Source organism: Mustela lutreola, chromosome 2 (assembly GCF_030435805.1).
Source record: "Mustela lutreola isolate mMusLut2 chromosome 2, mMusLut2.pri, whole genome shotgun sequence".
Lineage (NCBI taxonomy): Eukaryota > Metazoa > Chordata > Mammalia > Carnivora > Mustelidae > Mustela > Mustela lutreola.
This window is the reverse complement of record NC_081291.1, coordinates 113450453-113463121: the sequence shown is the minus strand read 5'-3', so window position 1 is coordinate 113463121 and position 12669 is coordinate 113450453. Positions and strand designations below refer to the sequence as shown.

Genomic DNA, 12669 nt, shown 5'->3' with positions numbered 1-12669 from the left:
ATTTTAACACAATCTAAAATAAAAATAATAAAAAACTCTAAAAATATTCTTCTCAAAGAGAAGTTAGACTTGGCTGTATCCCCTTTTCCTGTCATATCAGTTTGCCTGTCCTCTGAGATCTCAAACTTTCCCTTAAAGAACACTCTTATCTCCTGTTCAAACCATTTTGCTTCCTTTACCTGAGGCAAAGTTTAATACAAATACTTCATTGGAAGGTACAATCTCAGGTAGGAAAGGTGAGAGAAAAGATGGTAGGGAGGAAAAGACGTAAACGAATATAAGGTGGTAAGTTACTGAGTGGGTCACCTCTTCATAAAAAAATCATCAGTGGTTGTTCAGTCACTTGGGTCTCTCTGGAAAGAGGTGGGGAGAGGAATTTATGTCTTAGCTCCTCACTACCACCTGTCACTCAGTAGTCAAGTTGCTTCCCAGAGAGAGACACTCGTGTACTCATTAGGTTACACAACCTGACCCCTTTAAAGGGAAAGTCCCTAGGGAAGCCAGGTTCCATGTCCTGTGGGTTAGGACTGCAGCCAAGTTCCAAAGTGGTAGAAGGAACAACCACCGTTGTGGGTCAGGTCAGATTCCAGTCCCATGGCCTGGCTTCTGGAGATTCTCTGGTTGTGGCCATAGCAAGCACAATGGAGGCCATGCTAGCAGATCAGGAGGTGCTGGGGATGGCAGTAGCAGTAGAGCTCTCCATGAGTAAGTGGCCAAGTATCTGGGAAGCCCCTGAGAACCTATGAGACCCAAGAGGGCATATTAACTGTACCTAACACAGGGGCATACTAACAGAAAATACAGTAAGTCAATAAGAGATGGTGTCCAGGCTTAGCCTAAGTGTTGATCTGGTGGAGGAACGTATTCAGAAAGAGACCATCCAATGCTGGGAGTTATGGACAGACCAGATATGGTCGAAAATAAATGTAATTGGAAAACTTAGAACTCATGACCTTATGACTTTCGCAGTGGAAGGGTCCCTTGATTAGTAATGATAAGTAACACTAGCTGCCTTATAAACCCTTCAATATCCGTGTTTGCCAGAGGCAATGGGAAGAACCACTACCTGAAGCAAACCTGCTTAAACAGGGTGCGGAGGTGTCGTTGCTCTTACCCAGCGCTGAAGAACCAGGAACACAGGTTGAAAGTAAAATTGAATATTGTTGGGTTTCAGAGGGTGGATGGAAGAAAAGCAAACAATGACCCGATGACGGGGACTGCTATCACTGAAAAGTTTTAAACTTTGGGGATTAGGGGGGAATCCAAGGAAATCACTCTCTGAAGAAAAAGAAAGTTGAGAATATGCACAAATGAGTTCTCCCTACCTACAATTAGGGTATATATCCTTATTTTTAATAATCATAAGATATTTTATTCTAAGTTTCAGCTTTAAGATGTAGACCCTGGACAAAGAGATTGGTAAGGCTAATAAGGTGTAGATATTATTTTTTTTCCCTCTTTATTCTCTTTTAGTCAGATATCCTGGTTTTCTGCTTGGGTCTTGGGAATATCTATGTGTGTCTTAATGTTGTAGTCCTTGAGTGAGACCCAGATATGTCATTTTGACTGGGATCTTGGTTCTAAGGGCTGGGGATGTGTGTGTGTGTGTGTGTGTGTGTGTGTGTGTGTGTGTTTTGTTTATATTTTGAGTGTGTGGAACAGGTATTGTGATAGCATTTGTATATATTCACTTCCTGCTGTTTTTTTTAACTAGTGGGACATGAGAAAGGCTGTATTGGATTAATTGAATTTGGAAGGCCCTTTAAGGAATTACTCTTGTTCTATTAGTAGAGAGCTCAGGCTGGGGTGATATGGGAGCCCATGTTCTGCTCACAGTTCTGAGCCAACTGATGCTCTGGCTGAAATGAAAAAGAAATAGGAAAGATTTTGTTTCTTGGAAAAAAATGTACAATAGCTAGGGATGTTAATTTGGGAACCTCAGTTTCTCTTTGAGAATCTGGTAATGGGATGAAGTTCTTATTGCTCAAATCTGAGACATTTTAATATTGTTTTTAGTTTTTCAGGGTTTTTTTTTGGATAATCTATGACATTTGATGTCATTATCTATATATTGGTAATGTGAATGGGAATAACTGAAGAACAAGAGGACATTTGGTCTAGATTATAGTTTGAATTACTCTTCTTACCCATTTGAGCATTTTATAGACAAAAACGAAATTGCTTGATCTCAGGAAGATATACAGAGAAACAGGTTGGTTGACATGGGGGGGAGTTATCACATGAAGATGGGAGGCTGTTCTCCTCCTCCAAGGACAGTAGCCAATCTGCCTTCAGGTAGCATGTAATAGAGATTTAAAAAAAAATGGTTAAAAATCTTTCTCACATTACAAGTTTGATCATAAACCATATCCAGTTTGAGTTATTTACCACCTTTTGATTTAGGCAGAACAATGGTAGCTACATTTTACTTCTAAAAAAAGAAAACTAAGACATAGGGAATAAGGATTTTCCAGAAGACCTGTATATGCTTTATGCCCTACAAATTATTTGTTATTGATATTTCTATATTAGACTATCAGATGGGAGATGGACTAGGAACAGAGACCTTACAATGGGATTGGAATCAACATGGATGTACAGGGAAAATGTTCAGATATAAAATTCTATATGGTGTATCTATTTTTAACTCAGCATGCATTTATAGGATGCAATATCTACAGTTCATATTCTGGAGTCCTACTACACATAGGGCATTGAACTAAGTATTGAGAAATATACTGAGACAGAGACCATTCCTTGTCTTCTAGAGTTCACCATCTAGTTAAAGCTGTAAGACAAAGACGTGATGACAAAAAGTCACGTGTGTTCATTGCCATAAGAAAGGTGTAAAGAATTATAGGTCTTCTGATTATGGAGCATGAAAACTCCTAATCTGAGGTGACCAGAGCAAGTTTTATGATAGTTAATCCTTCTGAAACTTTCTTATTCCCATCCACGTGGGCTTCAACTATGGTCACCAACTGCCAACATTGTTTGGCCTCCGGAAAATTATTCCAAGATTTATTTAGTTGCTAGTTAGAATTATGCAAGCATATGCTCAGTCATTCATTCAACAAACTTAGTTTTGAAGATCTAAATGGCTTTAGAATATGGAGACACAGCCAACATTGTCATTACCACAACGACACAGTCCGTCTGCATCAAAGAGCTCATTGAGAAAAACAAAACACCCCTCCCTCCAAAAATACCAATGTTATTAGCCCAGAGTTTGGCAAGAGCTGTGAGAAAGATAAGAACAGTGTACTCTGCATTCACATAATATGGACACCCAGGCTGATTTGGGAGGCCAGGAAAGTCTTTTAAAGAAAAGTGATATCTAGGTTTAAGCCTGAAAGATAAATGAGTGTTAGTTGATAAATGTGCCTGGAGAGGATGGAGTGTTAGGAAGGTTCAAGGGATCTTGTCTAAATTACAGAAGAAAAGGCAAACCTGGTCAACCTTGCTGCTGTGGGTTGAGTGATTTCAGGGTTTTGAAAATTTTCTGAATTTTCCCCCATCACACATATCCCCATCAGAGCCCAGTTCTTATTGGAATCTTTGCAGTTTCAAATGATTGTGGCAAGAGTAGGGAAACCTGTGAATACTGACACATTTATTCTATAATAGAAAAGGAAGACCCCTGTAGAATTGCTAAAGGTAAATTATTAGACTGTACAGTACAGTATGAGCAAAAGTATTTTATCCCAGAGTGAGGTAGGTGGCAGTAAAGACACAGATCTATAGATTTTTATTGTCCTAGAGGATGAAGTCACAGAATTGCAGGAAGACTTCAATTATGAGTCGATTCTGTCAGTTAGGTGGAGAACCCTGAGAATGTGTGGATCTAGTGCTTAAAAAATCTCTTTAAATAGGAGAGATAATCTAATTTAAGTATCAGCCCTCATGGCAAAGATAACACTCTGAGTTTACCACACAATTTTCTCTTCCTGGGTTTGCTGAGACTACACTTCTTAGCCTGTTTGAGGTTAGATTAGGACTGAGTTTTATTGGCCTGCGTCTTGGCCAGCGGAATGTGAGCAAAAGAGATATAAACCACCTCTAAGCTTGACCTTTAAAAATAGCTCCTATATTCTATTTCCCTTTCTCTTCTTATGTTGAATCTGGAAGACAATATACTTACTGTAGATAAAAGGTAGAAGCAACTTGAATCATTGAATGAGGGCTTAGAAGAACTACCAAGTACAGCCAACCTCCATCAAGCTACAACATGAGCAAGAAGTGAATGTTTGTTGTGTTAAACCATTGATATGTCGATAATTTTTTTTATTGAAGCAGAGCCTTGTCTATTCTGATGAATGTACTCCTCCTTGTAGATGTCTTCCCATGCCTGCCTTTCTATTTCATGAGGGTCATTTATGACACTAAGGTTTGGTAACTTGTTTGGCATAGGAAATTAGAAAGCAGGAATCAAGGAAGCTGTTGTTTTTTTGGTTTGTATAGGGAAAGTTGTGAACTGAGATGGAATTTTTCAAGATAGGCCAAATGACAAAGAGTAGGTTTGAGGATAAAAGTATGAAATTAATTTTGGACGTGTTAGATTAGAAGGATTTTTTTACTTTATAATATGGATGATCTCATAAATCTTCTTGAGGACAGGTATTGTGGTCTTACATGTTTAATTCCCTGTAGTATCTAGTATCTATATACCATTTATATTTGTTGATGGGCTCCCTGGATCAGCTGAATTCTGGAGGAAATTTTCTGACTCCTTGAATCAATGAATTCCTCTGAGAGCTGTGCATATATGTATTCTCTTTGTGACTGGAATTGTCTTGAGTTGTCTACACACTCAAGGAAGTCACGTGTTTAAATCACAATAACATATTTATGCTGCTTTACTTCTTGGCTTCCCCTTCTCCCCAAATCTCCATTTTCTTGAACAGTTTTAAGCAGCATGCTGTCGCTCTTTGTAAAGATATTTCTCATTAGGTAGATTGTAAAAGCCAACACCAAATGTCAAATCCAAGTTTGTTGCACAAGCGATTTGGAAGGTCAGAATGATCTCCACAAAATGCATACCAGCAGCTAACTCAATTTTTGATTTCCCCAAATGACTTTTCTTGTGAAATCTGGTTTTCACATCTTCCCATGCTTTTCCCTAATGGCCTGCTTTTATATTAGAAAAACAACCAAGAGGAAGTATTTTAGAAATGTTATGGTTTTTATTTTTCTTTGAACTCTCTTAGATTATGCCTTTGTGTTTTTTCCTAGAAGACTGTTTTGCATACAGTAGGTACTACCTAAGTATTTGTTGATGGTTTAAAGATACTGGTTTGAGCTGGAAGGAAATGTAGGGATCATCTAGTCCAATCCTGTCCCTTTACAGATGAGAAATTGAAAGCCTGAAGAACTGAAATGTTTTGGCCAAGGTCACACAGCTGATCAAGTGCAGACCTGCTGCTATTACTAATGATGCTACTCCTTTAATTATGTGCATAACTCAACAGTTTTCACAAAGCCATCATTTATCTCATCTGTGAGGTAGGAAACACAGGCATAATCAACACTTTCGGTTTTTTAACAAAGAAGGAAATTGAGGCTCAGGAAAACCGTGTCAAACAGTTGAACTATCTTACTCGTTTATTCCACAAATTTTGATTGAGCCCCTGTTATGGGCCCGCTCTGCTCTGGCTTTGTTCTAAATATAAGCAAAACAGAGTTTCTACCCTCTTTTTATCAGGGAGGAAAAAAGAAGAAAACCCCATAATAAATAATAGCTGGACCGAGCGACCTGGCCTCCCGACTCCAATCCGGTAGTGATTTTTCTCTCCATCCTTGTTAATGAATTAAAACTAATGAAATTTCTGATTGATTGATTGATTGGTTGATTCTCTCATACTAAGGAAAGGTAACCCCGTTAAAGGATTTCTCCTGTGAAGAATGCAAAGCATTTTAGGTGCAGCAATAATAGGAGGGCTTCAGAGAGTTATATAATTTTATGTGCTCAAGAGAATATGGGGAAATAGCAGTCCATGTTCTCATTCTCTCCAGTTTTGAGATTTATGATTGGTCTGTTACAATAATAATAACAACTGAATATTGGCACAAGAAATATATTTGATTCAGTGGGTAACAGTTGACAGACTTAACTTGTGAAATGTAGCAAAGTTCTTGCAGGAAGCTGCTGCAGAATATGTAATACACAAGAAGGTATTCAGGGAACAGGGAAATAAAATCAAAGGAACCTGCTACCCAATCTGTTTCATTAAATATGAAAATTAAAATGCCTTAACAAAATGCTTTCTCTTCCTCTCTCCTCCCAATAAACAAAAGCTTTGGTAGGCAGCCTGAAATTGCTCATCAAGGAAAAAGACCAGACTGATTCTAAACGGCTTCTTTTGAATGAAGCAATTAATGCTAAAAGGAACATGTTGTCTCCTCAGCATTTGTAAGGTAAAACATTCATTGTACTTCCTGGCACTCTCTCAAGCCTCTAGAGCCAGTAGAGAAGTGGTTTGCTGCTTGTGCTCTTGACCTCTGGTAATCAGAAGGATTTGGCTGATTAACTTGACAGCAGTGGTTCTTCTTGGGACTAGGAATGTGTCTGAGAACTATATTCCTGGATTTGTCTTTCTCAGACCCTGACTTGCTCGCTTTTGCAGGTCCATCAAGGCTGGCATCCCCTCCATTTACAAAATAGAGATGGTACCTTATGATTGTTAGGTTCTGAAATGCAGGAGAGTAATGCAACAGTGTATTATCTTAATTGAATTTGTTCTCGTGAATCAGCTTTTTCAAGAACACTATCTTCTTAAAGACTTCATTTGCTCACTAACTCATGCATTTATTCAGAACACATTAATGAATGAGGTCTGTGTATCTAAGACAGTAGGGAATGTTCTGGAGTAGGGGCACAGATTAAGACATAGTGGCCATCCTCAGGGAATGCTCAGTTTCATGTGGAAGGCAGGCAGAGATTCTATATGCAGTGAAACATGGTGGCTTAGTGGAAGGAGCAGGTGCAAGGCATGCTGGGATTATGAAGGGGTGGTGGGAGCTCTCTCTGCGCAGTGAGGACTCTGGACTGGGCTGGAGACGTCAATGGCAGGGAGGACTTGGATTTTCTTTTGTGCAAACCCTGCCATCTGCTCCCCTCAAGTGGAGACTTCCTCTCTTATTTGTTTCATACGTACATGTTTCTTAGAAGCGATTTTTAGAACAAAGTGCTTTATTTAAAAAATACAGATGATCCATCTGAATGGTCTCTGTTAATTCACTTAATGCTCCCTTAAATAATCCTGATAGCAGGAGAAAATGTCCTCCCCATTTTACATAGGAGGAAAATATTTATCTTAAATAAACATTTGTTGTTTCACAGTCAGTGCCAAAAATAATGGTCCTTATTTCTTCCTTCATGAAACCAATCCACTGAAGTATTTTCACATTCCGTTTGGGAAGGTCAGTCATTGGCAGGAAGCAAGACAAATATTTGTGGACTGGCTGAATGATGACAGAGATTAGACCCATCTTTGTATAAAATACCCGTTTTAAAGAAATTGTAGCATTTTGTTTGTTAGCCTGAAAGTGAAATACACTTTCAACCAAAGTGATAATAGATCTCTGAATGAGATCCTAAGTGATTCGCTTTAATTCAGGTTAGTAGGTGGTGATCTTTTAGGTACTTGCCCATGCTTAATTTTACTTACACTTTTTGTTTTCCAATCTTGGATAGTAAAAGTAGATTTTATTCATTTAATTAATTTTGATATGATGTCAGGAAGCTTGCTTAAAGTCAACAAGAGGCGTTATATTTTTTCAACATTTGCATTATGATAATGTGACATAAAAGGGGGGAAAACCTGTATTCCTGAGTCAGAGACGGAGGTTCAAGTTTTTGTTCTGCTACAAGCCAGCTGTGTAACTGTGGGCACATTTCTTTCCTCTCCTGGTTTCAGCTTTCTCAGGTATGAAATGGGCTACTAATCCCAGGTGACCTCCCATCATTGTTGAGGATCAAAAGTAATGATCTATTTAAAAGTGTACTCTGAACTATAAAGTGCTGTATGAGTGAAGGTGCTTATTATTCATCGAGCCCTGGGCCTCTCAGACCATATGATCTTTTTCCAGGGTTGTTTGTTTACAGTCGATTAACACCCCCTGCAACCTGCCTGCTTTTTAAAGTCCGCAGAGTGGGGATTGGCAAAGAAATAAAAAGCTATAGCTTTCATGTAAAGTTTCTCTCCCACTTAATCCTTCTTTGGATTCCCTATTCATGTGTCTTTTTTTTTTTAATTAATTTATTTTTTTCAGCATAACAGTATTCATTGTTTTTGTACCACACTCAGTGCTCCATGCAATCCGTGCCCTCTCATACCCACCACCTGGTTCCCCCAACCTCCCATCCCCCGCCCCTTCAAAACTCTCAGATTGTTTTTCAGAGTCTATAGTCTCTCATGGTTCACCTCCCCTTCCAATTTCTCCCAACTCCCTTCTCCTCTCCATCTCCCCTTGTCTTCCATGCTACTTGATATGCTCCACAAAGAAGTGAAACTATATATGATAATTGACTCTCTCTGCTTGACTTACTTCACTCAGCATAATCTCTTTCAGTCCCATCCATGTTGCTACAAAAGTTGGGTATTCATCCTTTCTGATGGAGGCATAATACTCCATAGTGTATATGGACCACATCTTCCTTATCCATTCGTCTGTTGAAGGGCATCTTGGTTCTTTCCACAGTTTGGCGACCGTGGCCATTGCTGCTGTAAACATTGGGGTACAGATGGCCCTTCTTTTCACAACATCTGTATCTTTGGGGTAAATACCCCGGAGTGCAATTGCAGGGTCATAGGGAAGCTCTATTTTTAATTTCTTGAGGAATCTCCACACTGTTCTCCAAAGAGGCTGCACCAACTTGCATTCCCACCAACAGTGTAGGAGGGTTCCCCTTTCTCCACACCCTCTCCAACACATGTTGTTTCCTGTCTTGTTGATTTTGGCCATTCTAACTGGTGTAAGGTGGTATCTCAATGTGGTTTTAATTTGAATCTCCCTGATGGCTAGTGATGATGAACATTTTTTCATGTGTCTGATAGCCATTTGTATGTCTTCGTTGGAGAAGTGTCTGTTCATATCTTCTGCTAATTTTTTTTTATATGATTGTCTGTTTTGTGTGTGTTGAGTTTGAGGAGTTCTTTATAGATCCTGGATATCAACCTTTTGTCTGTACTGTCCTTTGCAAATACCTTCTCCCATTCTGTGGGTTGCCTCTTTGTTTTGTTGACTGTTTCCTTTTCTGTCTTCTTAATCACAAGGCTCAAATGAGGCAGTACCTTCCAGTCCTACTTGAGGATTCTGGGGGCTTGAGGGTCTCACATTTCAGGGAAGACCATCTAAACTCCCCCTCCCCCCCTTTGCCAAATTCCTTATGTCAGACTCCTTTTTTTCCTTTTTCCCCATAGTTAGAGATTTCATTGCCTGCTCAGAAAATGGAGCGTCTGGCTTTTTAGTTCATTCTGTTAGATTTTGTTTGATATATTAAAAAAAAAGTCTTTGACAATCAGCAAAGTGCTTCTGCAAGCGCACCACTCTGATGGCAGTCCATCTTTCTCGTCTCCGATCAAATTCACTTCCTTGACCATGACCAATTGCAAGGTGGATTTCTCCCCGTCAACATTGCAGGTGCTGCTGTGCCTGGAACAGAGCTCGGCTCCTTCCCTGAGTTCGCAGCATCCTTACAGATAATAAAAATTCTGGAAGCAGGACTTCGCTAGCAGTTTTGGTTTGGGGATGATGTGTGAGATGGAGAGAAGTCCAATTTCGAGTTATGAGGTGCTGACACCAGGAAAACTCCTTGTTCCAGATAAAATATGTCAATTTGACTCAGAAGACACAGGAAGGGCGTAGAGCTATCCTCTTGTAAGATGGCATGACCTTCTTCTAGTATATATATATATATATATATATATATATATATATATATTATACATATATGTATAGAATGGCATATATACATACATACATATATGTATGTATGTATATAATATACCATTCTGCTTTCAGAAAGAACTCGAAGGTTATGATTCTTTCAGTGAGGGACACTGGTCATGGAAGCAGACAATGGCTGGACTTCCAGCTTTACCACTTACCAGCTGTATGATAATGGGACAAGTTTGCATTGATTTATAAATACCTGCCTCCTTGCTCCCTGGTATGTTCTGTGGATTAAGTGACAATGCCTGTGTGTGATGCTTTCTGATTTTTAAAGCATTTGCAAATGAGTGGCCAGTAGGTCATTTAAAAAAAAAAACAACACATGTTTTGGGGGCTTTGGTCTGTGTCTGAATCACACTCCAATTATTTGCTAGCTCTGTGACCTTGGACAGTTCGCTTAAACTTACTGAGCATAGGTCTCCTCGGCTATCAGATGAGATGACCGTACCAGACACCAGGCAGAGCGGGCAGGGGTTTCTGTGCAGTGTGGAGGTCCTCGGCGTGAGCTGCCTCCAGCCAGCTTCTCCACCTGCAGTACGTGCCCTGCCTGCTCCAGCCCTGCTTTCCGCCCTCACCTGCCCTGCTGGTGTCAGTCCCCTCTGCGGCTTCAGCTACTCATATACCCTGAGTTGCTGCTGATCTGAGCTGCACGGAGATTGGAGCAACCGGGAAGGGCTGCCTCGCACCCAAGTAGCTGCCAGACTGCTCGAAAGGTTGCCATGGGGTGGTTATTCCAGCAGGAGCCCCGAGGAAACCATGCATGACAGGGGTGACCTGTCCAACACTAGTGCCCCAATTGTGGCCACCCTGGCTACCTTCTGCCCCTGGCATTGCCCTGAGGCATGAGCGGCATCCTTTCAAATCTGGTTAACTCCATCATCCCAATGGCAACAGAAACTTTCAAGAAACACGGAGCACACACCTTAATAAAATCTTTGGAGTGACAACCTTGGACATTGCCAGAGCCAAGACTTTTATTATAGAACTGAGGGGTTTGGCTCCTGCTTGCATCAATGTTCCTGTTACTGGTGGCCATGCTGGGAAGACCGTCATCCTCCGATCTCCCCAAGAACTCTCAAGGTGGACGTTCCTCCAGAACCAGCTGACAGCTGTTACTGGGAAGATTCAGGAAGCCCACATAGAAGAGGTGAAGGTCTAAGCCAGAGCAGGCTCTGCTGCCCTGTCCGTGGCTATGTGGGAGCCGAGTTTGTCTTCTCCCTTGTGGAGGCAATGAACAGGAAGGAAGGAGTTGTTCAGTGTTTCTTCATTAAGTCCCAAGAAACAGACGGGGCTTATTTCTCTACACCATTATTCCTGGGGGCAAAGGGCATCCAGAAGAATCCAGGCATCGATAAGATCTCCCCTTCCAAAGAGAAGATGATAGCAGAAGCCATCCCTGAGCTGAAGGCCTCCATCAAGAACGGAGAGGAGTTCATGAAGAAGATGAAATGAGAGAGCAGCCAGCCTGCGGTCTGTTTCCCTAACTTACAAAGACACTTTTATAAGAGACTGGAAAGCCATCTCCTGTTGCTTTGTGTTTCATTTGCATTAACCACGGGTGTCTTGTTAGGGTTGCCTTCCTTTCCAAATCATGGGTCCATCTGTGGGTACATCAAGAAAAGCAAACTTTTATTTTCTTAAAAAAAAAAAATGAGAATGACAATACCAAAGTTGTAGAGACATCAGGAAGGAGTAAATGATGCACGTGAGTTGCTTGGCTGGGTACGTGGTGTGTGGTATGAGCGGTCTGCATGGTTAGGTTGGTAACCACTGGCCCAGAAAGATGAATTGTGTTACTCTACTTAAATCCAGCAGGAATATCTTCTAAAGCAAAGCATACACTTGGAGATTGTGACTACTGTTAGTTAGAATAAAATTGCTTCTACCCTTTGAAGCAGCAAGCATCCTTCCTGAAGTAAGAGGGAGACACCCTAAGATTTCATGCTTTTGATTCATGGAAACCCTATTATTCTTGTTCAGGTGTCCCTTGAGCCTGGGGCATGTCCTACAGAAGATCTTTTCTTTTAATATTTCTGATCTACCTATGAGGTAGGGAGAAGGGAACATAGGAGTCTCAACTGAAAGAGAAAATGAGGATACCCATGGGAAGTCCTCCTCCAAAGCCAGGAAGGCACTGGCAACAGTAGACCATGACTCAGATGGCCTCTCCATCAGAAACCAGAGTCCCAGAGGGCAGAATGCCGGAATCGGAAGGATCTCCGAAATCATCTGGGTGATTATGCATGGGAATAAGCAGAAGCTATTTGCCACTGGTAAAATTGTAGCTGTGACAGTATGTGCTGTAACCCATATGCCAAGTGAGTGGGGAATCTGGTCTAGGACTTGGGCCTCTTCCCACAAGTGTCACCTTTGCTTTGGAGGCATTGGAGGACATCTTGACATGAACATGACACAATCTTTACCCTCAAAGCCAAAAGGGAGATAGAATGCAGACACATGTGCCTTGACCCCAGATGAAGGTCTTAGGCTTTTCTCAAAGTAATGTGGAGGGAAAGAAAAACAAACCTTATGCCTGGTTTGGAGAATCAGGGGTACAAACTTCCAGAAGAGATGGTCTTCGAGCAGAACCTCGATGGCCAGCTGCTATGCCAAAGAAAATGTGGATACAATGATTGGCCCTAATGCAAAAAGGTGATCATTTCTGGGTGAGCTAGAGAGAGTCTAAATTATTTTTCTTCCCTCAGCCTCAGTTTT

At 40.8% G+C, this 12669-nt stretch overlaps 1 pseudogene; it reads left to right on the top strand.

Annotated features, from left to right (window-relative positions):
• Positions 1-509: 509 nt before the first annotated feature.
• Positions 510-11406, top strand: LOC131825575 (malate dehydrogenase, mitochondrial-like; annotated as a pseudogene).
• The last annotated feature ends 1263 nt before the right edge of the window (positions 11407-12669 follow it).